General features: G+C 42.1%; 2 protein-coding genes across 3 annotated transcripts in view; one reads left to right on the forward strand and one right to left on the reverse strand.

Annotated features, from left to right (window-relative positions):
- Nucleotides 1–7,924, reverse strand: part of LOC141783314 (synapse-associated protein 1-like) — a 223,446-nt gene extending 215,522 nt beyond the window's left edge. The window contains exon 1 of the mRNA XM_074660552.1: nucleotides 7,915–7,924. The gene's annotated coding sequence lies outside the window, so the exon portion shown is untranslated. The remainder of the gene's footprint in view (nucleotides 1–7,914) is intronic.
- The window catches only part of cdh8 (cadherin 8), a 117,568-nt gene that overhangs the window by 6,553 nt on the left and 83,136 nt on the right, over nucleotides 1–27,879 (forward strand). The window lies entirely within an intron of this gene.

The raw sequence follows: 27,879 nt of genomic DNA on the forward strand, positions 1-27,879 counted from the left end.
GAAAAAAAGTAATTTTTTGGCTCAAAATAAGTACGTGTGAAAAGTGAAAGTGAAACTTAAAAGCAACACGTTCTAACAAGTAAAGCTGAACGAAAAGTTACGCTTTGAACACAAACAAAACAGCTTGGTAAGGTTAAGGCAACAGAATTAAAACTTCTTTAGGTTTAGGCAACACAACCATTTATTTGGCTTAAAATAACTGTTTAAAAAGTGAAAGTGAAACATAAGGTTGTGATTTCACATAGCATGTGAACCCCAGTCTCCTGGGAGAAAGTACTGTGTTTTGTGTCCCATCCAATGCCCCCGACCTCTGACCCCACATGGTGTTTCACGCTATCTATGGGCCTTTCTCAAAGCGGACCCTCCCCACTTCCACTCCGTGACAGAGTGAACTCTGTCTGTAGTCTCACTCACAGCTGAATGAAGCACCCTTCTTTAAGGTGTAGGGTATACCTATACATACAGGGCGGCTGTGGCTCAGAGGGTAGAGCAGGTTGTCCACCAATCGGAAGGTCGGTGGTTCGATCCCCGGCTGCTCCGGGTCACATGTCGATGTGTCCTTGAGCAAGACACTTAACCCCAAATTGCTCCCGGAGGCATAGCCATCGGTGTGTGAATGAGTATTTAGATTAAATCCTGATGGGCAAAGTTGGCACCTTAGTAGCCTCTGCCATCAGTGTATGAATGTGTGTGTGAATGGGTGAATACTGACATGTAGTGTAAAGCGCTTTGAGTGGTCGGAAGACTAGAAAAGCGCTATATAAGTCCAAGTCCATTTACCATTTACATACAGCGGCAAGCTTTGGGATGAACGTTTCGTAACTATGGTTTCGTATCAAGCAGATGTGCAAAGGTTCAAAGTATTAAGAATGATAAGAATATGCAAAAAACAGAGAAACTAAAACTAAAAATAATTAAATCAAACGCCCAGGCTTCTGTGGTGGAATTTCTTTTCTTTTTTTGTAAATATTTTCTTATTTTTACCTCTGATGTTAAATTGGCTGCTTTGTTTTTGCAACAGTCTCTATACAACACTTTACGATCAAATGGACACGTTTACCATTTTCAAGACTTCATATTTGATCATAAATACAATGTAACCTTAAGTTCTGAAATATCTATTTAGTTTAAGCAATGTGTGTTTGTACTGGTAGTTGCACGGAACTTACGTTTGTACGGAGCGTTTTTTCCATGATGAACACAAAACGCCGTTGCACGTGGCCAGTAAGTCGGCATCGATGCAGGCTCGCTGTTGGAGGGTTTTATAATCCACTTCCAATCCATGCTAATTTGTTTGGGATTGCATTTAATAGGGCGGACCCTCCACACAAATGCGCAAACAGAGTTGAAGTAGGTAAGGTGAGTGTGTAGGGGGTGGTTTGAGAAAGGCCCTATACTATAGCGCCTGACTTCCCTTTTTGTCATAATTACTATGATCGCTAGAGGTCGCTGTTATCTTCTTTAAGTCCTTATTTCAGTGATCTACCATGTGAATTGATGATAAAACCTACTATTAGATGTAGCAGGCCCCTTCTGACTCACATCTATGACCTGATAATGCCCATTTAATGACCTGATAACAGTCTAACCTTGTTGAAGACCTTTCTTTATCTTGGCACGAGGCCTATCAGAACCTAATGCAATGTCGTCCATGTTTCTCCCACCACTTTGCCTCCTCAATCAAAGCTATTTCTATTATTCAAACACACAGCGAAGCAACTCATTTACACCAGGCCATTAAAGGCAAAACACTGTCTTAGAACTAAAAGACAAACAGTGAACAAATTGCTGCGTTTGCACCAAAGCGAAATCAGAATCCTTCCCTTTGTAGTGCGAGGCAGATTGATGGCAGTTAGCAGCGCTGGGATATCTAACAGCCTCAGACGCAACTTCTCTGGACTGCTTTACTTCCCCGGCAATCATTTAGCATATGAGGCGCGAGGATTGATAATGATGAATTCCAGTCCGCCGATATTGTAGTGCAGATGGGGTAAATTGACTGATCCCCTCATCCTATTGTCCAACGCTTTTATCAACTGCAGCATTGTATTTGTTTTTCACACAAAGAGAATTGATAATCAACCATTAATATTCATCAATTCAGGCTGAACTGCGAGATTGCAAGGACTGACAGCGGTACAGAAAGCTTTGATTATTGATTCAGTAAAGAAAACGGATATGTACGAAAGACGAAAAAAAAAAAAAGGCTTTGTCTTTGTGTTTGCTGGGGGAAAGAAACACAAGCTTCATTCTTCCAAAGAAGCTGTTTGACAGGATTCCCAACAAGAGGGGCCACAGTCGTATCAGATTGGTGGTGTAATGGAAGTCTGCAGGGTGTTTTGCTTGAAGCAGAGGTGCTATTCTGTGATGTAAGTGATGTTTGTTTCCCCCCAAAAAAAATGTAAGACCCTTTTCTAGTAGTGTCTGAAATGGTTTAATCCTTCTTTCTTGTTTTCCCCTTTAGAGGCACATTCAGGTGATAAGAGATCGCAGCTTGGATTCATTGGTTTAGTGTGTTCTTTGGAAAAAAGCATGTGTATTTTTGTATTCAATATGTATGTGTTCTAGGGCTGTCAGTCCATTCAAGTATTTAATCCCAAATTAATTGCACATTTTTTATCAGTTCAAAATGTATCTTAAAGTGAGATTTGTCAAGTATTTAATACTCCTATCAACATGGGAGTGGGCAAATATGGTTGCTTTATGCAAATGTATGTATATATTTATTCAATTAACAACACAAAACAATGACAAATATTGTCCAGAAACCCTCACAGGTACTGCATCTAGCATACAAAATATGCTCAAATCATAACATGGCAAACTGCAGCCCAACAGGCAACAACAGCTGTCAGTGTGCTGACTTGACTATGACTTGCCTCAAACTGCATGTGATTATCATAAAGTGGGCATGTCTGTAAAGGGGAGACTCGTGGGTACCCATAGAACCCATTTTCATTCACATGTCTTGAGGTCAGAGGTCAAGGGACCCCTTTGAAAATGGCCATGACAGTTTTTCCTCGTCAAAATTAAACGTAATATCGGAGCGTTATTTAGCCTCCTTTGCGACAAGTTAGTATGACATGGTCGGTGCCAATTGATTCCTTAGGTTTCATATTATGTCAGTGTCTTCAGCTTTAAAACTGAGCCCGCTACAAGCTAAAAAGGTTGCGTTAATGCTTTAAAGAAATTAGTTGTGTTAAAACAAATTTGCTTTAACAAGTTATTATTGACTTAACTTTGACAGCCCTAATGTCTTCATCTACCCAATCTGATAAGGTGGAGTTTTCATGGCTCATTATGATACTTTATTTGGTCTGTTTACCACCTGGACCAGGGCCTCAGTAAACCATCTTTATCTGGGATGTTTTTTTGTTTTTTTTCCAAATTCAATTCAGAACTTTTTTGTTGCTTTTGTTGCTTTGTGCACTTTGGGCTGCTAGTACAAGATGTGGGACATCAGTCTATAAATACTGATGCAAGCTACTTCTGCTCGGCTGGATTGCCTCTCTCTGTCTCTGTCCCCCACCTCCACCTCCACCTCCTACCCCCCCACCTCTCTCTCCCTCTCTCTGTGACCGGGGTGATTATGGAGAGAGTGGCTCTTGAGCCCAAGTAAGCTTGGCCTCCAGGGCCGACGAGGTGTGGTACAATGACATTGTTAAAATTTCCCCACGTGTTCGGCTTTGGCAATGCGAGGCAGCGAGGCAAAGCTAAGGCGAGATTGAGTCCTTGAACGGAGCAGCCTGAGACTCCCTGGTCCTGCCAGAGGCCCCTCCTGTTGCCAGTTTAACCAAAAGGGTTGATCCCCCTTCTTGACTTGCCGATGTGGGCCCCTGATTAGCGAGGATCCCCCCTCCACCACCACCACCTTAATCTGCATTTTACTCCAGCTCCAGCGATTGAGCGGGTATCTGGCTCTGCTTTTGATTGATGGATGAGGAGTGGGAGTTAACGAGAATATTATCCGAATTATTGCCTGTGATTGATAGCCATTATGACACATAAATTATAAGCATTGGCTCGGGTATAATACATTCTGAAATATAGCCCAAATTAGAGACGCAGGTTCCAGCGCTATAGTGAGAGGGTTGAATCAAAAAAAGCTGTCATTAAATCCCAGAAAAGGAAAAGCCCGTCAATGTTTGTTGGACCTTGTTTCATTCCATTCTGTTTCTCACACCCACAGAGCTCCTGGAACACACAGCTCTGTAATCTCTCTTCAGGCAGCGCCACAAAGATCCGTATTGAGCTGCAGTGGAGCAGCAGCTCCTCTGTCTCTCAGCCCTTAGATCTCCATCCCCTCCTCTTGTGTAATTTAGAAAAGAAAAAAAAAAAAACACGTTAACATCCCTCTGTCCTCTGCTTCTACCTCCTCTCCCCTGCTCTGTTGCCGCGCTCCTCTCTTCTCTCCCCGAGGCTCACCTGTGCAGTATATCACTAATGCCGGCAGGGCCATTATATCAATGGGCCATGGTCACAGTCTCCCTCTTCCTTTCCAATCTCTCCCTCTGTCTGTCCCTCCCGGTCTGTAATAAAACACTGGGCCCAGCGGTGGCTCTGATAGAGCTGTGGGATCACATTAGTGCTGCCCCTCCAAGAGCTTGACAGGTTGTCTATGGCCTCGTGTTGTCGTCCATGGTTCCCATTAGCAAGCTGCGTACGTGCTTATGTGTGTGTGTGTGTGTGTGTGTGTGTGTGTGTGTGTGTGTGTGTGTGTGTGTGTGTGTGTGTGTGTGACACGCAGTAGTCCATTCGGTAGTGTTATGGACTAAAATGAGATGAGCAGACACGGGCTCGGATGGAGTATATTTAGACATGTGCAGCGGTAAATACAGTGTGTCCATGAGGCTTTATAGGTGGTGTGTCTTTGCAAACATTTGCCAGCCGAGTCATATCTATGAAAGGTTTTTGCTCTAAACTGCTCTTTGTGTTTTGAGCAGAAATTGCAGACTGAATTCGGTGGTATTTCCAATTTACCGGCGACCTCATCCTCGCTGGCATTATTACTTTCGCAGCAAACGTATCATCATTGTTTGTCTCTTAAATGTTATTGCCAAGTAATTTTACCAAAGAAAAAAAAGGTAACGTCTGCACACTATATTTGCCACAATATTTGTATTGACTACGTTTCCTGCTTGGATCTTCGTCAGGTCATGGTGTTTGAAAAAGTGGAAACCACACCCATATTTATTCATACTGTAAAGCACACCAATAGGCAAACAAGCTCTATGATGGCAGGTGTAGTTCAGCCAAAACATCAGCGTGATAAAAACATCAACAGACAATTCACAATTTGATTAAATACATAAACACAATACAAAAGCCATACTTGTAAATATCAGACTATTTATTTATGAACATTATGTCATATTCATCATTACACATATCATAAAATCCATCACCTACGTTCAAAAATATAATATATATATTATATATAATTATATATAATACATTACAATACTTACTCTAAGGTAGAGGAAAAATAAGATAGCTCTTACATGTACAATAATTGGGTTTAAAACATCCTTCTAAATAAGTTATCTATATCACATCCCAGTATGGAAACAAAGACACACCTGACGTATAACTTTTTTTTTTATTTTACAAATATGTATGTCAGAATATATGAATGAGGACTGTCAATCGATTAAAATATTTAATTGTGATTAATCACATGATTATCCATGATTAATTTTGATTAATAACAAATTAATCATACATTTTTTTATCTTTTAAAAATGTACCTTAAAGGGAGATATTTAAGTATAGTATAAGTATAAGTATGTAATACTCTTATCAACATAGAAGTGGACAAATATGCTGCTTTCTGCAAATGAGTGTATATATTTACAACATATTAACAACACAAAATAATGACAGATATTGTCCAGAAACCCTCACAGGTACTGCATTTAGCACAAAAATATACTCAAATCATAACATGGTAAAGGTCAGAGGTCAAGGGACCCCTTTGAAAATGGCCATGCCAGCTTTTCCTCGCCAAAATTTTGCACAAGTTTGGATCATCATTTAACCTCCTTCGCGAAAAGCTAGTATGACATGGTTGGTACTAATGGATTCCTAGGTTAGTTTCATTGGATGCCAGTATCTTTGCAACTGAGCATGCTACAACCTCTGAAATCCCAAATTGCGTTAAAAAAATTAGTGGCATAAAAAAATATATATTTTAATGTGCTATTATCGCGTTAACTTTGACAGCTCTAATATTTATATAACTCCATATATAGGAAGCGCCATCGACCACCATTATTTGCTTTAGAGAAACTATTTGATCTCATACTCTTGATTCAGACCTCTAGGTGTGAGTGTCTGGAGAGTGAACATATAGCAGCTTTCTCTTTGGCGTAAGAAGGTATTTATATTCGCCTCATCATCTTGAGTAATTTCACCAGCCTGTCAGTGATCATTTAATAGAAGTACTGTAGTTCAAATCGTGCCATTGGCAGATGGGTAATTATTTTTTGAAATATCACTCATTATGTTTCCCTCTTTATGTCTTTCTAAAAACACACCCACACATACAGTATAAACCTGGAGCCCACAATGCCCAGCCGCTCCTCTCATATGTACCAAAAGCAACCGCTCTGCATTAAATCACATCCTGGATTTTCCATAAGGGAGCCGAAACCATGTCTCGGCCCAGCGTATCGCAAGGAGGCACGTGACGCGTCTCGTCCGCGATCCCCTGGAAGCTCTCCTGTGTACATGCATCAGCTGCAATTATAATTTAACAGGAAAGCACATCCATTCGCACGGCTTCAGAGTCCCTGAGCAAAATAACAAGCTCGCTGCTATCACTCACATCTGTGGCTCGGCGTGATTAAATCCATGTTGTACAGTGAGTAGCTTGCGCGGGGGCCACTTTCCCCGAGCTTCTACATCAGTGCTAATTCATAGCAAATGGCCCCTTTATGGTTTCACCTTGGACCACGCCGCCGCGATTAACTCTCCTCCCATGTCAGTGTTTGTCAGTCAACGGTGTCAAACTCTTCCGGCGAGAAATTCCAGAAAGAGCCCCCTACTCTCATTAAGTCCCACCACCCCAGCCCCCTTTTAAACTGCCTTCCCTCTCCTCTCATCTCCTCCCACCTCCCTCACATTCCCCGGCTCACCGGGCTTGGCCTGGGCTGGCTGTGCGGAGGTGGGAACGCTTAGCAGGCTAAATCATCTGGCTCTCTGCCTTGAACTTTGCACTAACTAATTTATAGGAATTAAAGCGCTTCACCTCAAACGTTTGGCTCGTGTGGGACGCTTTGGCTACATAAGTCTAGTTTGCGAATGTTGCTTTGTTTGGATTCTATCTTTCTCATAGCATCGAGAGATGCATTTAACAGCGACTTTTGGCCTTTGTCTTGTGCTGACATTTAAATGATTGTTGATTTGTCAGACAAAACAACGGCCCGTGTTTAATCGTATTTTAAACAGGCGGCGAGAGACGATTAAATTAAAAAGAGCCTGATGTTGGACATTCTGCTTACTTATGAATCTGTGCTGTGTTTCCCCGTCAAAACACTGGCCAAGCGTCGGTAGCAGTAAATGAGGTTACGATTATTCAAATCTGATTATTCAAATCAAAAGATTATGATTATCTGAAACCTGCTAATTGGCCCTTGCCTCTGACAGAGCAGTTATGGGCATAAGCAGCAGCAGCAGCAGCGGTATAGCAGCTAAACCTTCCTGCTCCCCGTGCCAGTGTGCTTCTCGTGGGCTCAGTGTTTGGCTCCGCTCCCCAGGCGGCTCCTCTCCTATGGATAGAGCCCAGCGTATGCGAGATGCTGCAGGCGGCTGCGGGCGGCTTATCCCCGCGCCTCTGCTCCCATACACGTCCCATCAGCCAAACTGGGACTGCCGGAGTAATCTTGTTAAGAATGGATGTTGTTATTGTGCGACTGGATGTGCATTTGGCTTCACGGTTAGCTGGGAGCACGTGGGCTGGAGCGGGAGAGACAATGGGGAGGGAGTTTTGGATCCGGGGTGGAGGGGGGAGTGAGTGCCTATTTCGGGTACTTAAAAGATGACAGTCCTCAACCCTCTTCCTCCGCCTCCTTATTTCACTCCTCACTTCCTTCCCCAGTTCCTCCCTTTGCTTCCTCGCCCAGCCTCACACAACACAATAACAACAAAGCGGCCTTGGTAAACAGTGGATGTGACATTTACTTGAAGATCGGTGTCTTCACCTATAACAGGTATTAAAGATGATCATTATCATCACTGCTGAGTGGAAGGCAGAAGGTTGCTCACCTCAATCACACAGTTGACAATAAAAAAAAATAACACACACACAAGAAGAATCAATGGCTCCATCCTGTTGCTCTTTTCTCTCCCTCAATGCAACCACTCCTAACTCTGGTATCTGGGTGCCAACAGACTGTGGCTTTGACCTTTCTCACAAATGAATTATTTCGGTTTAATGATCCCTTCTGCAGAAAGAACAAAAAAGAAAGCTGAAATAATAGCCACAGGAAGAGGGAGGGCGGAACGTAAAAAAAAAGGGCAGCACCCACACACACACACACACACACACACCCCCCGTACTTTATTCAACCTGTGAAGACACCTGTATCCTTCTAATAATGCCTCTTCCTTGTGTTTGTGTCTCCAAGGTGCATGCGATACATCTAGCCTCAGTCTTATAAATGAACTGACTTCAAGGAAAAATACCCTGGATGTAACAAGCAGGTGGAGATGATGGAAACACGCACTTCTGTGTGTGCGTGTGTATGTGTGTGTGTGTGTGTGTGAAAGTGACACTTAGGTTTTTTTTTTTCTTTCCTCCTCCAATGTTTGATTAATTCTTCTTTCTTTTTTCTGTCGGATCAGAAAAGGGGGTGGGAATTGGAGGAGAAAGGAGGGGGGGTAGATGCATGAAAAATTCAAAACGTTATAATATAAAATCCAGATGAATCATGAATGCTTAATGGGAATCATGGCCGAGCGTGCAGGATGTTGAAATTGTTCTCAAAAAATCCTGGTGTATGTGCTTTGTCCGCCGGCGTCACGTGCACAAAGAGGGACACGGCATGTTACGCCGCCTCTCTCAGCCGCTCTGTCTCTCTCGATGGCAACGAAATGAGGTGCTGAGGGACGCTGAATAGAGGATGCCAGAAACATGTGAAAAGCTTTTAGGGGGTAGAGGCCGTCTGTTATCGAAGTCTGGCTAATTGCCTTTATCCTAGCCGCAACCGCCTGTTGTTGTGCTCGTGGATCGGACACGCACCGCTCGTCCATCTGATGAAATATTAACAAATCTTTGCTAACACCCGCTCTCCTCTATTGTGTTTTAATGAAAGGCAGAGATCCAAGAAAAACTTCTGCTATTATGAATAATAGAACATCCAATTAGTGTAACATCATCGCAGATGAGTTTGATGAAAGACCGGACTGGTGTAATGTTGGAGGAGTGTGAACATTTAGTTAAGTTATCAAAGTGTTTGAATGTGGAAGGGCTGTGTGGGTTCATTGCTTATGACTCTGTGTGACGTCATACGGGATTAAACCAGGGGAGTGGATTTTATTAACGATTACAAACAAGGAAGTTATTCTTAGCAGAACTTCAAGTTGTACTGAAGTTTGAATAAAACATTTTGTCTAAGAGAATATAAACCATGATTGTACTGCAGCTGTTTTGCATATTTTTGTTGTGTGTTTTTCAAAAGAGGATAAAATAATTTTTTGTACATATTTATGGAAACAGCGTCTAAGCTCCCATGGCTGCAGTCGAATGAGATTTGAGATCCAGCATGTCTAGCAGACAAACTGTTAACTGACTGGAGAACATCACACTCGCTAAAATGTTGAAACTAGACCATTTTTTATCAACAAGCACATATACATCAACGCATCCTCATACAACAGTTCAAATGATATGTTACAGAAATGTATTTAGTTATTTTTTGTGCATTTTCCAATGAATTGTCAGCAACACAAGCAATCAGTGCAACTGTGTAAGTCCTTGCTGTGTTTAGTCAACAAAACTACTTGGTTAGGTTTCGGAAAATATCGTTGTTCTGATTAAAATAAGTATGTTCGTAATACTGTTAAGTTTAGGCCAAACAAAAAAAAAATGCCTTGCTTGGGTTTAGGAAAAACTTGAAAAAAACTATGAAAGTGACGTTACTTAAGTGCAGAATTTACGTGACAAATAAGTCAACGTTAACTTCTGGTTTCACACGAGACATGAACGACATCCTCCTGGGTGAAAGTCTGATGTTTTTAGACCCACCCATCCACCCCGACCTCCTCCCTACGCTGACTTTGTTGCTCTTTATACTACACCACCTGTCCTGGATTACATTTGGAAACATTGCATTATTTTATTTTATTTTTATTTTATTTATTCATTGCATTCTTTTCATAGCCATAGCATATACCGAATGTATGCGAACAGCTTGCGTACAGTAGCTTTGGTTATGTACCGTTTCGGAGGACATATTGTACGGTCAAGTTATATTCCACTCAGAAAAGTGGGAGCTAGCAAGCTAGGCTAACTAGCTCGCATTTAGAAAGTGGAAGCCTAGATGGTTAACATTAGCACTGATTTCCACTAGATGGTACTTTCCGGTCTTGTTATACGAACACCTGCTGAGTCATTGGCAGCTCATGCACACTTAGTGTTCAAATTACAGATAGGACTGAGCAACGGCTAACCATTTAGCTAGCTGTGTAACTGTCTGTGTGGCCATTTGAATAGTAGTGATATAACACATACTGTACTTCTTTCTGCTCGCCCACACAGAGTTTGCACCAATCAAATTACAGTACAAACACTGTCAATTAGAACCAACAATTCACACCCACTGGAGAACACTATTGTAAAGGGCTTTTGACCAGTTTTGGCCACATAAATGAATCAAGCTGTACTGATTTCTCAGCAATAATGAATTTTAATTCCACTTCAACTTTAAACACTATAAATAATTCAAATTATTATATTTAAATGCATAAACGACTTTGTTATAACAAAAAAAGAGCTAATCCATCTGCTAAGCTTATCCTGCTCAGGGTCACAGGGGGCTGGCACCTATCCCAGCATGCACTGGGCATGAGGCGGGGTACACTTTCACAGGCTGCCAATCTATCACAGGGCTCAACACACATTGACACATTCACACTCACATTCACACCTACAGTTTTAATTTACTACGTCCAGTTCATCAGTGAAGCTGCATTTAGCACCAATGTGCTGCCTTTAATGGTTCATGTTGTTTTTTTTGGGCATGTTTTTGCCAATATAATTTAAAATAGTGCTGAGTTCAAATGAAAATAACAAGCTTAATTTTCTATTCACTTGTGCAATTAAGAATGCCATTTGAGTGCATTGAACCGAATGCATTGAACTGGATATCCAAAAATACAACACAGTCAACAATATTATCCTTTGAGGAAATTCTCTTTAAGTGCAGAGCAGTGAAATCAAGAAGCGCAAAGATACTTTAAATTTCACAAAACAAGCGAGGCGTCGTGTCTTGGAGGGAAAACCCCTTCAGTCTCATGAGATGACTCTCCTCCTCGCCTCTAAGAAGAGGAACACTCTGCCAAATGGCACGGTGCCCCTTTATGTTACTTTCTGTGCTTCATCTGCGTCACAGAGACGCGCGTCGCTGCTGTTAGCTGATGAAGACGGGGAGCAGCTGTGGTGAGGCAGCAATATTTTAATGGCTCCACAGATCTTTGAATGGTTTGTCATCGGGGGGGGGGAAACGACCTGGGCCAACCCCAGAACCATTGTAGCCTTCCATCTGGATGGAGGCAGTCACACAGGTCCTCATTTCCCTCCATCTCAATCTGTGCAGCACTCCCAGTGTTTACAGAAGCCGGCGCCCGCTTGAATCACCACTTGCCAAGACGTGGCATGTTTATCAGTGTGTCTCCGTGCACGCGGGAGCACGCGGGCGCATAAACACAAACGCACGTGTGAGCGCAAACACACATTGTCTGTGTGTCTCATTGAGTGGCCAGATAAGAAAAACATGACATTATCTGTTTTGGTGTGTCTGTTGTACCTGTGCACACACACACACACACACACACAAACACACACAGCACCCATGTGTCCACACAATGTGTGCGCAGTCAAAATGCTAATGTCATATCTGCCTTGATGACCTTCTCTTCTTTGTTGGTGCCCGGTGTTTTTATATAAATACCGTGCTGATATCCTGTGATGTGTAATTACCGCACCGCGGCAACGCGACGCCTCTTCATTAGTTTTCTGACAATGGCTTTCCTCGTCACCGCTGAGTCCTGTTTGTGTGTGTTTTAATGTGTGTGAGGCTCTTCTGTTGTCCTGTTTACACAGCTGAATCCTACAGTACACTTGTCCTCATAGTACAGTACAGTATATGCTGCTGCTCCCACATCGCCTGCTATAAAGACAATGGATCAAGTGTATGATCTCGCTTCTATTTATATATGTCAGTTTAGCTCAACAATAGTCATAATATCCCATTTATTATCCAGTTATTCATCTACAGGAGCGTCTCAGAAATGATCCCGGGGGATTCATAAATGGATCACGTAACACGTAGATGGAAATAGGAAGGAGGGATTTAAGTCAGCAGCTACCTCTGTATTACCTCAACAAATACCGCATTGGATGAATTCACATCCAGGATCTTTGCACGAGCAATGATATGTGTGCGAACGTTTCAATGAAAAAAAAAAAAAAATAGGAGTGGGATTCCTGCCTTTTGTTGCATCACCGGCGTGGAGGGAAAAAGCATGTCAGAGAGGTCTCTGTGAATACGTAATGGGATCCCACTCTGCACGGTTTTGTCGATAAGGATCACACTCCCCAGGTTCGACTCCGGGGGATTAGGGCAGAGGCTGTTTGATCTCGGCGGTTTTGCATAAAAATCACAAGACTCCTGAAGAATCCTGTGGCAAAAAAAAAAAAGGAGCTGAGTTAGCTAATTGGGGAGGTGCTGCTGCATGCTGGGATGGACATGCTGTAGCTTTCGCGTAGTGTCCTCAAGATGCCTTTGACAACGCCGCAATTACAGTGAAGTCAGAGTGCTGTGTTAATGATGCTTTCAGAGTGCAGGAGAGTGGAGGGGTGTTTTGAGTCATGCGGCAATCGACACGCCGTGCTTTCAAGTCGACGCACACACACACTGAATAGTGCAAATAGCAACATATTTCAATCACAGCAGGCAACCAGAAAGGAAACTAAATGCGTGTCCATCCTCAAACAGGAGCCGTGGTCAGCCTCAGCTTTTTTTTAAAGTATATCCTGGAACGCTTCCGGAGCTGCGTTCAGGGTCCCCTTTCACATCAGATCCACGTGCGCCTGAGCAGCCGACACAGCGAAAGCAGAGAGAGGGGTGTGCCGGTTACGGAACATAATTGCTACTAATGACCATTAGGAGTTTGGTTTTCATCCTCCAGGGGCCGTGGAAAAGGCCTTTTGTCTTATCAGTTGATTAGAAGCAAATAGACGGGGCCGGATCCTGCATATTAAGTAAACAGGGGGCTAAAACGGCATTGCTCTATCAGGGGAAAGCCTAATGGAGTGGCGGGGAGCTCATCCTCCGCTAATGCCTCCGAGTTCTAACAAATGGACACAAACCCCTGCTCCACTTGTCAAATATTGGTCGCATTTTTTTTCTCTCTACCGCCAGTTGAAATTGTATCTGTAAAAACACCAAAAAAAAATCAGCTTGGGGCTTGGACTCAGTTTACTTTCCTGCTCCTAACAGCAGAATGCTGTAGACCTTTGTGCTGCTCTGTAGTGAAGGCACTTATGCTTTTCCAGCAGCAGCGCTGGCATCCAACTGTCAGCGATGGCAGCAAAGTTGTTTTTTCCTCTCCGTGGATTCATTTGCATTATGCAAATGAACAATTGATATGGATCTTCTCCCCTCCGATGAACATTTTGCACAGCAATTTGCCAAGCAAGTAATTACTTATTGATAGAATGATATTACACAGGAAATTGTTGTATAAAATGGCAAAACTTGTCTCATTGAAATGGGGGCAAAAAAAATAATAACAATAATACAATTAGAAATCATCAGTTAAAATGGACATGGGATACGGAGGCTCGCACTCATCACAGTCATGCTCATTGCATGCGTTCTCTTCACCGCCACCTGTGGTTGCACTCTGGGCTCGTGGCTCTGCATTTTAATTAATTCCAAACATTATTAAGGGTACAAATTCACCGTCTCACTCGGCTGCTCGGCGCGGTGCAGTCGAGCTGCAGGAGTATCAGCAATTATCCATATTGGGACGGAATATTTATGCTGTTTGTGTAACCTGCATGTCACATTGTGTCGTGCAGTGATGAAGCGTTTTTTTCCCCCGGTCCTAACATGGTGAAACTGAATAAAACAAAAAACATTAATTTCCCAAGTAGTTTTGTTTGATTTACAGTAGATAATGAATCAAAACAACAGCAGTGTATTGCGAAATGGAGTTTTCAACATTAGTTTATTTAGATGGACATCATGTTATGGGTTATACATGTGTTCAGTTTGTTACAACACCATATTCCCTCTGTTGAATTATAAATCACAGGCTGGATTCAAAAACTGTTTACCTGCATTCATATTATATTTTTATTTCATTTATTTATTTCATTATCTGTTGTTATTATATAAGGCTCGTTTTCAGCACAGTGCTATAGCAACATCAAAGCAATCAAAGCATGCAGCATTCCAACACCGTGACCTCTGGTAACCTTGAGAAAAAAAAAGAAAAAAAAACACGAGTCACCCAGGTCAATAAAGCAATTAATATCACTCCATTAGGATCAGTGGTCAGTCACAGAAACTCTTTTTTTATTATCTAATGTAATTTATAATCAGAGTTCTATTTCCTTTTGTCTGTTTCCACCTTAATTGCACAAAAACATTATTTCCCAACGCGTTGATACCAGTGTGTTTGCTTCAGTGCCATTCCGGCTCTAATATCGAGCATCTCGAGAGATTGGCACCTGGAGGAAAACAGAAAAAGGGAAAAGAAGAAGAAGAAGAAGAAAAAAAAGAGAGGCCTGTGTGCAGCTGCATTTTCTTCCTCAGTAATCGAATCCCTCAAAAGGGGCCCATTTTTCTTCATCTCCCCAGGTCCACAGGACCTTTAAACAGAGCAAGGCGCCAAAAGAAGGTGCCATAGAACACAATTATAATTCCAATATAGTCTTGTAAAGAAAATGCAAACAGATAGCCGGGCTGCAAAGCTGCCCCCATTTTCCCAGAAGACTGGTAATAAAGTAGAAAAGATGTAATACTGGAAGAGGCTTTTTACCCTCCTGTCCTTTTCTCACTCCAGAAATTGAAAAGTGTGGCTCTCTGCGATGACACTGGTGGAAGAAGGGGGATGCTCTGAGATTTATGGGAGATTTAGAGGGGAGGCAGAGGAGGGTGTGGGTTTTAGCAGAGGCGTTAATGCGGTTGTGCAAATGTATTCTAATGCACAAGTATTGATAAGAATTAGCAGTGGTCTGCAGGGCTGGTGGAGTCCCTCGTTCCAGTTCAACTGTGCATGTTTTGTCACAGGCTTAATTTCAGAACTCTCCAGACTCTGACAGGGGACAGCAAACAAGCCAGCGACCCCTCCAGAATGCTAAACAAGAGCAAATTGGTGGCAAATTTTGATTTGTAAGAGCGTGCCGCTTTCACATTGGCAAATCTTGAATTCTCCGGGCGAAACATTTTTTATAGCCCTTCCCATAGTTTCCTCCTCTCTTGAATATTCTGTTTGTTGTGTGCCGTCTTGGGGGTAGCATTTTTTATTTTTTTTTTTGTTTTGTTTTTTCTTGAGTTTATTCTCCTATCATTGCGAGGCAGAGGAAACAGCAGTGGGCTGCTCATGATAATTTCCTGGCAGCGGTTGCAACTGTCCTAATAATAATTACTGGTAGTGGGAGCTGCTTGGGCACACAGCTTAAGGGCGTGCAGGCCGGAATTGTGGCACAGCAGCCATCGCTCGTCAGATCGTCCATCATTTATTCATCAGAAAGTCCTGTAACAGTTTTATAAGGTCAAGAGTGTCGTTTGTAAAACGCCCGTTGATGGATTTTATCCCATTTTATGTAAAGTATTGTGATATTCTTTAGCAAAACGGTTCACAATCCAACCAAAGTCTGCTGTTGTTTGGAGCCATAAGGGCTGTGCGGGTAAGATCTCGTGGCGTGACCTTTAGCGTTACACTGCGAATGCAATCTGGTACTCACTTAGCCTGGGAGGAGAAAAGGCTAGTGGGATGTATGTGACTGGCCGCGCAGTTCCCCACTGAGTGTAAATCACAGCAAGAAAGAGAGAGGCATGGACTTTTTTTGTGAGTGTGCACGAATGAATATGTGTGTGTGTGTGCCCTCCTTGTTGTCTCTCTGTGTGTGTGTGTGTGTGTGTGTGTGTGTGTGTGTGTGTGTGTGTGTGAGAATCGCAGTCCGGGCCAAGAAGCAGTAAGGCCCGGCAGGCCGGGAAGGCGTGGAGGAGTGGGGGGAGGGAGGGAGGGAGGGAAGAAGGGAGGGGTGTGACAGTTTAGTGTGAGAAGGGGAAATGGCATGGTGCTGCTGAAGCTAGTCATCCGTCTGCTGTGACACCCAGCGTGCATGGAAGATGTCCCCGGGACTCGGCAAGGCAGAGAGGAAGTGTGGTCGTGCAGAGGAGTGGGCGGCAGAGTGGAAGTGTCATCCTCTCTGTAAGTGTCACTCTGTCTCTGGTTCCCTGTCTGTCTGCGGCACATGGGCGCCGTGGATCTTTGCTTCGCACTTGCTGTCGCTTTTCAAATGTTCGACCACGCAAATGCACAAACATTGTTTTAACCTTTTGAACCCTGGGCTGCTTCGACATCCCTTTTTGTACAGGCCTGTGGCAGTCGCGGCATGGCTTAGCTGGGTATGCTATATCTTGTCACTTGTAACATCCAGTGGGCAACTCCCGGGTCTGAAAGGTGAAGCCCATAGAGTGCTACAGGAATGAGACCTAAAACCCGGAAATGAGTGAGCATTTTAGCACTTCTGGTTCACTCGTCTGGAAGCCAATGTGTTTTTTGAATGGGTTCTACGACATAAAATACATCAATATATCCCACTCATGAATTTTGAAGCCTTTATGTGTCTTAAAAAATGTGGTTGCTAACAAGTGGCTAAATTAAACTACTATACGTCATCTCGTCCGCCTTTACAGCCTCGTTGTGTATACTGGTGTTCCCGTAGTGTAGTTTGTTTATATCCTAACGTTAGCTTTTTACTTCTGGTGATTGCATTCACCCTTCAAAAATCATAAAAGAGCTTATTTTCTGCGATAATCCCCAAAAAATTGGAAATTTCCCATTGGCTTTTTGTCGAGGAAACCCAGGGCAATGCTAACTTCCTGGTTGGCCTATAAAAATAAGTTTTCCCTGGAGCACTGTATGTGGAAGTGCTTTAAACTTGCATTCTTTCTAATTGTCTTTTTCAATACAGCATGATGTTCATTTAGTAAATTATGGTCCTATTCAGAGTCAAATAGACCATAAAGCAGGGTATGCTTTAGGGCGTGGCTACGTTGTGATTGACAGGTAGCTACCACAGCATTGTCCACTCTGGGAGTTGAAATTAATTGTAATGTTTTGGTCGCCTAAAAATGTCTGTTATTGAGTGTTTAGTTGTATTTAGCTCCACCCTCTCGTGTCACTTCTGGTTGCAAAAAAACAAGATGGCGACGGCCAAAAATGCCAAACTCAAGGCTTCAAAACGGCAGTCCACAAACTAATGGGTGACGTCGCGGTGACTTCTTCCACTTCTTGTATACAGTCTACATCTTTATCATCAACTGTTGAGAATGTGAGGACTTGAAAACGATCAAATGACAAGAAAGTAACATATAATTAGTTGAAACATCCAATTTTTGCCGCTCCATCTGGTAGTAAGACAATTAAAACTTTAAAAATAGACCAAACCTTGATAAACATTGAAAGTCATTTTGTCTTGCATGGATGCACATGTCCAGGTACAGTTACACCACATCCACTGTGTTTTATCTGCAGTGAAAACACAATGAATTAATTGTGCAAAACACAATCTTTCTTGTCCAAAGTGTTCAACACATAATTATGATTTTCTACTTCCCAAGGATTTGTACACAGGTTGCATTTCATTAAAGACATTAAGACAAGAACAAGGTTTTGAGCCTAAACCAGCTTTTTGTCTGTTACAAAGGTAAACATGTCTGAGTGTTTTTCAGCAAACAGAACTTTACTTCTAATGTAATGGAGTAGACATTTTGAGGGGAGAGATCTACATCGTTGTGAGTCCTTGGGAGGCAGAAAACACTCCAACAAAACAATTCAAAGAAGGCCATCCCATCTATCAAATGGATAAAATGAAGGGTAACTCTTCTGAGACACTTTTGTTAATGAGTTTTTTTATTTTATTTATTTATTTATTTATCTATTTATTTATTTGGCAGGAGACAGAGAAAAATAGTGGGATGACAAAGGTCCAACGAAGGAATAGAATGGGGGACATCGTGGTTGTGTGGCATGCATCTCATTTACTAGGCTGCTGTGAAGCCACAGATGGAAGAAGTGTTTTTATGGAGAGAGAAAATATCAAACTATTTGAATTTGTTTGGGTTGAATGTCCACAGGTTTTAAGCACACAACAAATATATTTTTTACAGCATCAATACAGTATGAATGGATAAAGCAGTGCCCTTGAAGAACCAGAACCATGTTCAAAGGACATCTTTCAAATAATATATTCATAAAAAAAAAAGAAAACACACTCATAATATTTTCTTATTTCCATTTGAGATGAATATGTAGTGTAGAAAACCAGGATTCCCATCATGCTATAGGTGATGTAACATGAAGACAGTGGGTTCCACCTGAGCAACCAACACATAACTAATGCTGCATTAGCAACTACAATGTCTCGCTTACTTTTGATACAGAAAATAAACAAATCTAAATTTATTGTGTAGTGGAGGAAGTACTCACATCCTTTACTTTGGTAACAGCCGTACAGACATATTTCTTTTTATTCAAAATTCCACATACTTCCACAGGTAAATGTACAGAAGGACTGGCAGCTGTACAGAAGTACTGACAGCAACATGTATTTAAAGTATCAAGGGTGAAAGTTATCTCTATGCAGAATGGTCCCTTTCCGAGTGTTATATTATTATATATATTATATTATTGGAATATTATTATCTATGCATTAAAGCTACAGTTGGTAATCTTGAGAAACCATTAATGGTACCATAGATATTTATAAGTATCCAATGGAAAAAAAACAGCCCATTGGTGCCAACTCTTTTCCAATGAAAGTAGCTAGCAGCACTAGTTCCAAAAGTCACTAAATTTAGCGAGAAAGTCGGCAACACTGACAGTCTGTCGTTTCAGGCCTCCCTGCAAAACCACTCAAACAACGAACATGGGTATTGTTAGTAGTACTCACAGATGTCAATCTAGCAGCGCGTGGAAGAGTCTGGTGACGCTCAATGAGTGCACGGGCAGAGTGCGAGCAGGTAGACAGGCAGGTAGGCCGTCCAAACATTACATTCTGCCCACATTAAATGATTGGACGGGCTTACTACGGTCCTGTGACAGCCACAGAGTCAGAGCATTTGATTTTTGTTGTCGGGATATATAACAAAACATGTTTTAAATTACCAACCCTAGCTTTAATGTGTACGTTGATAGTGTAGTGGGTGAGATGGAGCTCATTTTAATGGATACATACAGTATAGTGTAGTTTACACACTGTAATTTAATCTGTAACATATTTTGTAAACTCGGTATGTTTTAGATGTGAAATTTGAATTTGAAAAGTAATTAGCTGCTGTCAAATAAATGTAGTGGATTAAACATTGCAGTATTTCCTTGTGAAATGTGGTGGAGTAGAAGGATAAAATGTCATGAATTGGAAATACTCAAGTATGTTTTTTTTTAGATACTTGCACTTTACTTAAGTGCAGTACTTGAGTATGCACATAGTAGTAGTTTCCACCTAAGTAGTCACGTTATGTCCCACAGTATATGTGTGGTTATGTGTATATGTGAAAGATGAACTGGGGTCAAAGGGTAAATCATTCGTCCGAAGCAGAATTTTAACTTATTCCCAAACATTTCGTGATGTCCCCACCGCCCACTTTCCCACATTGCAAGCACTAGTTATTAATGGCATTACCTATGGTATCAAGTCTCTCACAGTGGGTGACCCAGTTGGGAGAGGGAGAAAGACAAGAGAGACAGAGAGACTGAGGGGGGAGCCAGAGTTGCTGGGATTTTAATGGCTCCTGCTTGCCAAGTGCGGTCATGAGCCTCCATTGCACAGACAAGGCCTAATCAAAAGCCCCACACGGTGTGAGTGACAGCATCAAAGTGCATCTGCATACTGCGGGGAATCCTCCCAACTTTCTGATTTCTTCACAATTAAAGTGAATGGAAACGCACGCTGTGATGATGATTCCTTCCTCCTCTGTCTCCTTTTGTTCCCCCTATTTCCTCCCGTAAACAACATGAGCGCTTATCCCGTTCGCCTGTTATGTTTGTGTACATTATTTCCCCAACCCTCAGGAGGCCCAGAGGAGGAGAACGGGGGATTAAAAAGGGGAGAGAAAGAGCTGAGGAGTGAAAATGTGGAAAAGACACCAAGAGAAACGCTGCTGAGAGCGAGATGGGGCTGTATTTTCACACCATTACTGTTTGTAGAGCGTTTTAGCACCCTGAGTAATTACGCTATGTCAAAAATAAGTGTTGTGCCGCCGCATGAAAACATCTTTCTGGAATATGACAGCGGGACCCACAGCAGTAGCGGTTGACCAACAAACTATAAACACAACTTGAATGATTTTCCATGCTTACAGTGGCTTGTGTTTGTTTAGAGGCATTACCGTATCCTTCTTTTACATGTTTTGCCATAAATATTTCACACTCTACAGACTCATCAAAAAAATATATTTTTTGGGAAGGGCTAGGAAGCAAAAATCCCCAGCAGGATAACAATTTATATGTCAGGTTTATACTTTTCCATCCCTCCCATTAGCCGATTGGCTACTCGAGTGCTGCTTCCTATCAAGGGAACTGCAAAACTCTGCACGAGCCAGAATGATGGAAATTACTTTTCTGGCTTTCTCCGAGTGGCGCTACTATAAAGGCCAGGAGTGTATTTCAAATGTAATTGAGTTTGGTGCGTTCACAAAGGCAAAAATGACGTGTTTGTGACCAAAACGATGCACAATGTTTCGCTTTCGGATACAAGGCCAAACTTTTAGCATATTCACCTCCTTCCAATAAATTCCCCTGGAACAGTTTGTTAATGTTATGTGATTGGTTTTGTTTCATACCTGCGTCCTCTTAGACCTTCCGGTTTCCCCCTTTCTCTCCTCTCAATGTGACTCCTCCATTTGGCTTTGATGTTATTAAATGAAAAGGTTGCGGGGAGGATACTGGCGCTCGCTCACAGCATCGCACTTGGGAACACACCAAATGCAATTTCTTTTACTGCCTAAATGACAATGACGACCTCGCGGAGCGAATGCAAAGTTAAACTTCTATTCGTCACAAGCTCTTAGAGATTATTCCTGATCCTGTGACGTCCTTTTGTTTTTTCATCCGCCCGTTACCGACAGCGCGGGTCAATAGGTTTGGCCACCCCGTTTCTGTGTGTGTAAGCATTTTTGCCAGCATCTGGAGCGACTAAATGGATATTGGAAGCTGTTGCCGGAGCCGAAAGAATGTTGGACAACGGTGGAGATTGATGAGTGTTTGGGCGCTTTCCCCGTGACCCCACCGCATCTGGCAGGAACAAAGTCAGGCAGGTGTGACAGCCAGCATCCATCTACTAGTCAGCTGTAATAGGGAGGGGGGCATTTGTACACACACAAACACATGCACGCTAAAGCTTGTGTTTTCTACACATTTTAGCAAGCAAGGACGCACACACACACACACACACACACAGGCTTGTAAGTGAAGAATGCACATTCAGGCACACACACACACACTGGCTCAGAAAAAAACAAAAAAAGCCTTCCTGGCAAGCTCCACTGTGTGTCTTTCCAGGAAGGAGTCGTTTTGCGACGCTGACTTGATTCAAATGTGCAGTGCTCTCATGTCTTATTACGGGAGACAAATGACATGTCGTACAAACACGGCGTCCCCGCTCGTTAGCTCCGGACATGACAACCATCAGAACATGTAGCTGTGTCCTCTGCTGCTGTCTGAACATGTGAAACACAACACACACTATATTACTGTTGATATATGAGGGATTTAGGGATTCAGTTAAATAATAATAAGTGTAATTTCTGGTATGATAGAGGTTCCTCTCTGACCATAATATTTTTGTTTCAAATAATGTTTTCTGTCAATGAACACTAATAGACAGCATGTTGTTCTTGGGGATGGTTGGTAGTGTGAGTGGGAACAATGGACCAGCATGCAGGTGCTGATTTTCCTGGAAAAAAACTAAACTTAGACTAAGCTCAGCCCAGCCATAAAAAGGAGAAACATAAACCATTTCATTAGGTTTATCACTTTGGGTCCTCTGCAGACAACTAATGAGAAAAAACAAAACCTTATGGTACACAAAACACTGGCCTTCCTCCATTTTCCTGGAGAGTGAAACACAGACCAACCAGTTTGCTGTCTCCCAAGACCTTTTCTACCCTGTCACCTGATCTCTGTGGCCAATCAGAGAGGATCTCTGGAATTAGTGCCTCTTTAATCCAGGTGCCATCAATCTCCCCTCGTTTGGAGACAATTGGTAGGCAAATGCAGTTTGACAAATGATAGTAATCAAATTTGCCCTCTTAAGAGGGATACGCAAAACATAGATAATGTTAGCGAAGTAGAAAAACAAGTAAACATTCCCTTCTTTGGAATTGAGTAACATTACAGCAGCAAAACTGACCCAAAAATAAATTTTAAAGGGGAAGGTGCACTCTTTCTTCTTAAGTCCTCCTACATAAAACCTGTGTGAGCAAACAGACTGAAGACAAGTGAACAAGCAATTCTCAAACAACACAAGTTAACAACTCATAGAAATGTTGAACAGAGTAGCGACAGGAATGTGCACCTTCCTCTCAACATACATACAAACATTGACTCAAGGAAATTACATATTGGGAGTTGAGAAAATAGGCTCCATGACACAAAGTCAGGACACCATGTTTTAAAGGGTTGGTTCATCAAAATTACAAAAAAACAAAACATATTTTTTTCAATCACCGCTAGTGGTATCATGTAAATTTGGATTTATGTGCCCATATTTCTCAATATAATGAAGATAAATTCAATTTTGTTTGTAAAAAAAGAAAAGAAAAACATATACAGAACCACAATCTTCTTTAACAATATTTTGGAAATATTTGTTGAATTTATCTTTACATCCCGACAGCAATCATTACATCAAATGCTGTGACAAAAAAAAAAAAATGTTATCTGCTGTCGCAGGACTGTAAGAACCCCGTCCAATCATTTAATTCGGGCCAAATGTAATGATTTGACGGCTATCTATGCTTGTGCACTCATTGCACGTAATCAGAGTCTTCCACAAGCTGCTAGCTTGCCAGCTGTAATAACCATGTTCGTTGTTAAAGTCCGTAATGATCATTTGGGGGAGTGGCTTTGGAGGGAGGCCTGAAGGGACGGATTGTTAGTGTTGTGACTATCTCTCTAGATTTATGGACATTTGGAGCGAGTGCTGCTAGCTACTTTCAATAGAAAAGAGTTGGCAACACTAGGCTCAGCTTTTCAGTTGGATACTTTTTAAATCCAGTGTACTCTTGCTAGTTTCTCAACTTTACCAACCCCGGCTTTAACACACAAAACCCAGCAGGTGTTACACTCCTACACACACTTAATTCCAGCCCAGAGGGATCCACAGTGTCTATGACTGGTTGCCATAAGTTAGTAGTCTCAACACCTCCTCATACCAACCTGTCACTGAAAGTACATCTTTAGAAATCCAAAAGTGTAAGGATTGCTACATATAACCATATTCCAGTTAGTTTTGCAATATACCTCTTGCACTATCCAACTCAGCTGCTAATATGCACTACAGGGCTGATGACTCCAAATCATATCTAATTAAGGGGACTACATCAGATCACTTTCAAACAAAGTTTCTGGATCATACATGTGCATGTATATGAAAATCCCTGGAAGACATTTAATACGTTGAGCTGAATTTAAGCACAGCCAACAGCTTATAATGCAGCCTGAGTATTATTTCTTAAAGAGCAACTTAACACTCCATTATAGCTTGACCCATTTGTTAATGGCATATGATGTTTTCAGGGCCGCCCCCCACCGCTATAGGTTTAGGGTTCAACCCCTCAGAAGCCTAACCCTAACCCCATAAACCACAACACAAATCACAATGGTTTTATTTATTTAATTAAATGACTCTATTTATTATAATACAAATAAACAATTGTTCCCTGATATTGTTGGCTTAAAAGTGTTTAATGAGTTTCACTACGGCAGGAGTTACAGTGCTGACAAGTGTATTTATTTATTTGTTTGTTCATTTGTTACTTCAATGCAGAAAATGAGGAATGCCACCCACCAACATTTTTTGTTTTTATTTGGCGACCAGTGTCTCCCAGAAGGTGGCGTCCTAGGCAACCGCCTATATGGCCGATGCTTTAAGCTGGCCCTGGATTTGTTTGGGGTCAAGTGGACTGAACTGCTTAATTTCTCCGGAAAAAAATAATAAAAAATGACTTCTGTTGCAATGAGCACTATAAAATAAGACCAGGATCAAAAAGTGACAAAAGTACAGGTAATTTACTAACTCAACAAAGTGGATTTTAGTGTTGAGTTTCTCTTTAAATGTTGCCTCTCTGTTAATATCACAGCCAAGAAGAGTAAATGTGTTCCCTACAATTGATTTCCATATATACAGTATTATCTATTTTTTTATTTTGTGGTTGAACAAACAAATGAGACAATTGTTTCATCCCCCTTGACTTTTTATGTTACATGATGGTCTAGATATTGTTTCAGAGGATTTTTTATACCTTATAAAATATAAAATAATATCAATTTAAGCTTAAAAAACATCAAATATAGCAACTTTAACATTTTATACATACAAGCAAACATACAGTCCGACAAACACAAAAGCAGATATCCTAAAACAAGCCTGAAATATTTGAGTCAGACGTGTGTGCTGTAGAAGGAGGATGGTGACATTTAAGGAGCCGGGCCTGAATGCAGTCATGCAGGTTCTCTTTGCAGTAAAAGCATCTCTCAGCTGGGTGGTCTGTGCCACCATTGTTAGAGTGCCTTACTGCGACAAGCCCCGGGGTACTAGCTCCACCCCCCCACACCACTACCACCACCACCACCATCACTGCCCCCCCTCCCACCGCTGGCATGGAAAATCCCCCATGAGCCTCTCCTCTGATGTAAATCACAGGTAGGGGAAATGTGAGCCCTGCTGATGCACCGGCACTGTGCCGTGAAATCTCTGTTGACATTACCGACGGGCGATTCCAGAAAAAGACACAGAGCGAGAGCAGGAGAGAGTGATAAAGAGGGAAGGGGAGCGAAAGAGAGAGAGATGCGAGGAGACGTGAGCATTTCAGGGAGTCACTTTTGACTTTTTTTTTGACTCACTGTCTCGTCTTTGTCTCCAGGATGACGGACTGAACTCAGTGGGCCGAACGCTTCCATCCCCAGTTTCTCATTGAGATTTGGCATGTTTTTTTTCCCCCCTCTCTTTTATAGGCTGATGGAGAAACTACCTGTTTTCACCGGTCTTAAAAAAAAAGCGTCTTTAATTCAGCCGTTGGATCTTACAGCTATAATACCCTGTAGGCCTAACCTGTTTTCTTACTTTTCTTTAAGGTAACCTTTTAACAGACAAAGATTGATTTTTTTCCCCGCACCAGTAGCTTTGTTATGTAGTAGCGAGAAGTGGAAAAATTAAGATAACTTGGAAATGAAGTGAAGGTAACAAGGGAATCAGGGAAATGGGTTATGAGAGGCAATTTTCATGCCCACTCCACCTTTTTTTCCAAGCAGCAAAAGAAAAGACTAAATGACTTTTACTTTCAAATATTTAATTGCGCTTCATCTCGAGTGCTGCATTCCACGAGGTATCATTTCTCCTGCCGCTTCTTGGAGTGGTGCAACGGGATGTACAAGTTGAACCCTGTTTAGCTACAGGGATGTATGATTATGTAAGTCAAGAGAGGCCTCAGATATTTGTCTAATGTGGCGGAGGAAGGCTGGGGGGATTTTGTGTCTGAGCGACACCGTAATGCACCGGATGGTCCCTCCGTGTGGGGCGAGGGAAGGGATAAAAAGGAACATGTCATCGCTGTCCGCCGCGTCAAAACAACAGAGATGACTCCCTCTCTTGTCTACTTTTTCCCCGTCTCCCTTTGTTCTCCCCTCTCCCTCCCTCCCCAGCATCCGTCTCCTGGTCTGTGTTCCAGACAGAGTGTGAAAGTGGCATCATGACACACAGAGGGAGTGCTTGTGCTTGTAGCTGCCGTCCACTCCAAGGTGATCTGACATCTTAAAGCGGTGCTCTGCGCAATTGCACATTCGCTCAGACAAGCGTGTTGACGTCGCTGCCTAGCCAAAGGACCCCCCCCCACCCTCCCTCCCTTTACCCAGTCTGAAGCCGGCTGCCAAGTGCTTCCGCGAAGAGGATGGCTTAATTGTTTCTGCCACAGCCATGCCTCTTCTTCATTTTTCTCTCTTTCCTTCCTAATCCCAGGGACGGGGGAAAAAAACGGAGCTGTTATTTGCATGTCTAATGATACTCGATATCACAGGCCTCTCAAAGGAGAAGGCACAGATGATTATTAATATAGCCAATGAAGCCCTCATTTGCGCTGCCTTTTGTTCTTAGGCCCGAACAAATACTGCTTTCAGATACCTGCCTATTAAAAGCTGTTTTCCATAGAGAGATATGTTGACTTTGAATGCAGGAAAAAAAGCCACAGCTGATACGCGCAAAGCCTTTGTGCGTCTCTCTCTCTCTGTCGGCTTGGACGCTGTTATAAGCTGCTGATGCACAAAAAAGATACGTCAAAATAATGCAGCCGGGATATTGATCCTACCGGAGATGAGATCAGAACTCCTATTCTTAGATGTTTTATACATACAGGTCATGATCCTTTTTTTTGGCAGCGATTGGTCTCGCTCCATAACTTCCTCATAAATCTGATAGCTGTCCGTACATGATGGAGCAGATTTTGGCATTTAAAGTCATACATTTTTGACTGATCACATGCAGTTTAGTGCACATTAACGCAGCTATAGCCCGCAGTGCTGTTCTAAGAAACGGCCCTACAGTAGAGGCTTTCTATAAGACAAACAAAAGTGCTTAGCAAAAGCTGTCGGAGCCCATTATTCAAGTCCCCATACAGAAAACTTACTGTATACCTGCAGGGATTTCTCAACAGCAGCAATGCATGGCTCTCCAGCAGTAGTGGCACGTTGGCATTGAAACTGGCTAATTTGCAAGGCTTCTCAGGTTGAGAACAATGACTTTGACAGCTCCAACAGGCACTGTGGAGCACATCTGCATTTTTCCGCAGGAATAAGCCCCAAAGAATGGCTCCAGCAATTCTTGTCTTCCAATTATGGAAATGTGTAGATGTCTATATATACTATACATGAAGTATGCTGATTGCAATGCAAAGAGAATCAGAGTTATGACTCTCACTCCCTGCAGGTTTGTTCGCTAATTTTATAAATATAATATGTATTTTCTTCATTATTTAAAGTGTAATTGATCCCAGATTCACAGAAGATTATGCAATCCATAATGTCACATATGGTACAGTACAGTATGTGCATAATTAAACATGAAATGTGCTGTGTTGAAGGCCATTTCTTGTTTAATTAGGCACATTGTACATTTCACTCCTCTATATTTAATGTAGTATATAG

Source organism: Sebastes fasciatus, chromosome 2, assembly GCF_043250625.1.
Source record: "Sebastes fasciatus isolate fSebFas1 chromosome 2, fSebFas1.pri, whole genome shotgun sequence".
NCBI classification, from domain to species: Eukaryota; Metazoa; Chordata; class Actinopteri; order Perciformes; family Sebastidae; genus Sebastes; species Sebastes fasciatus.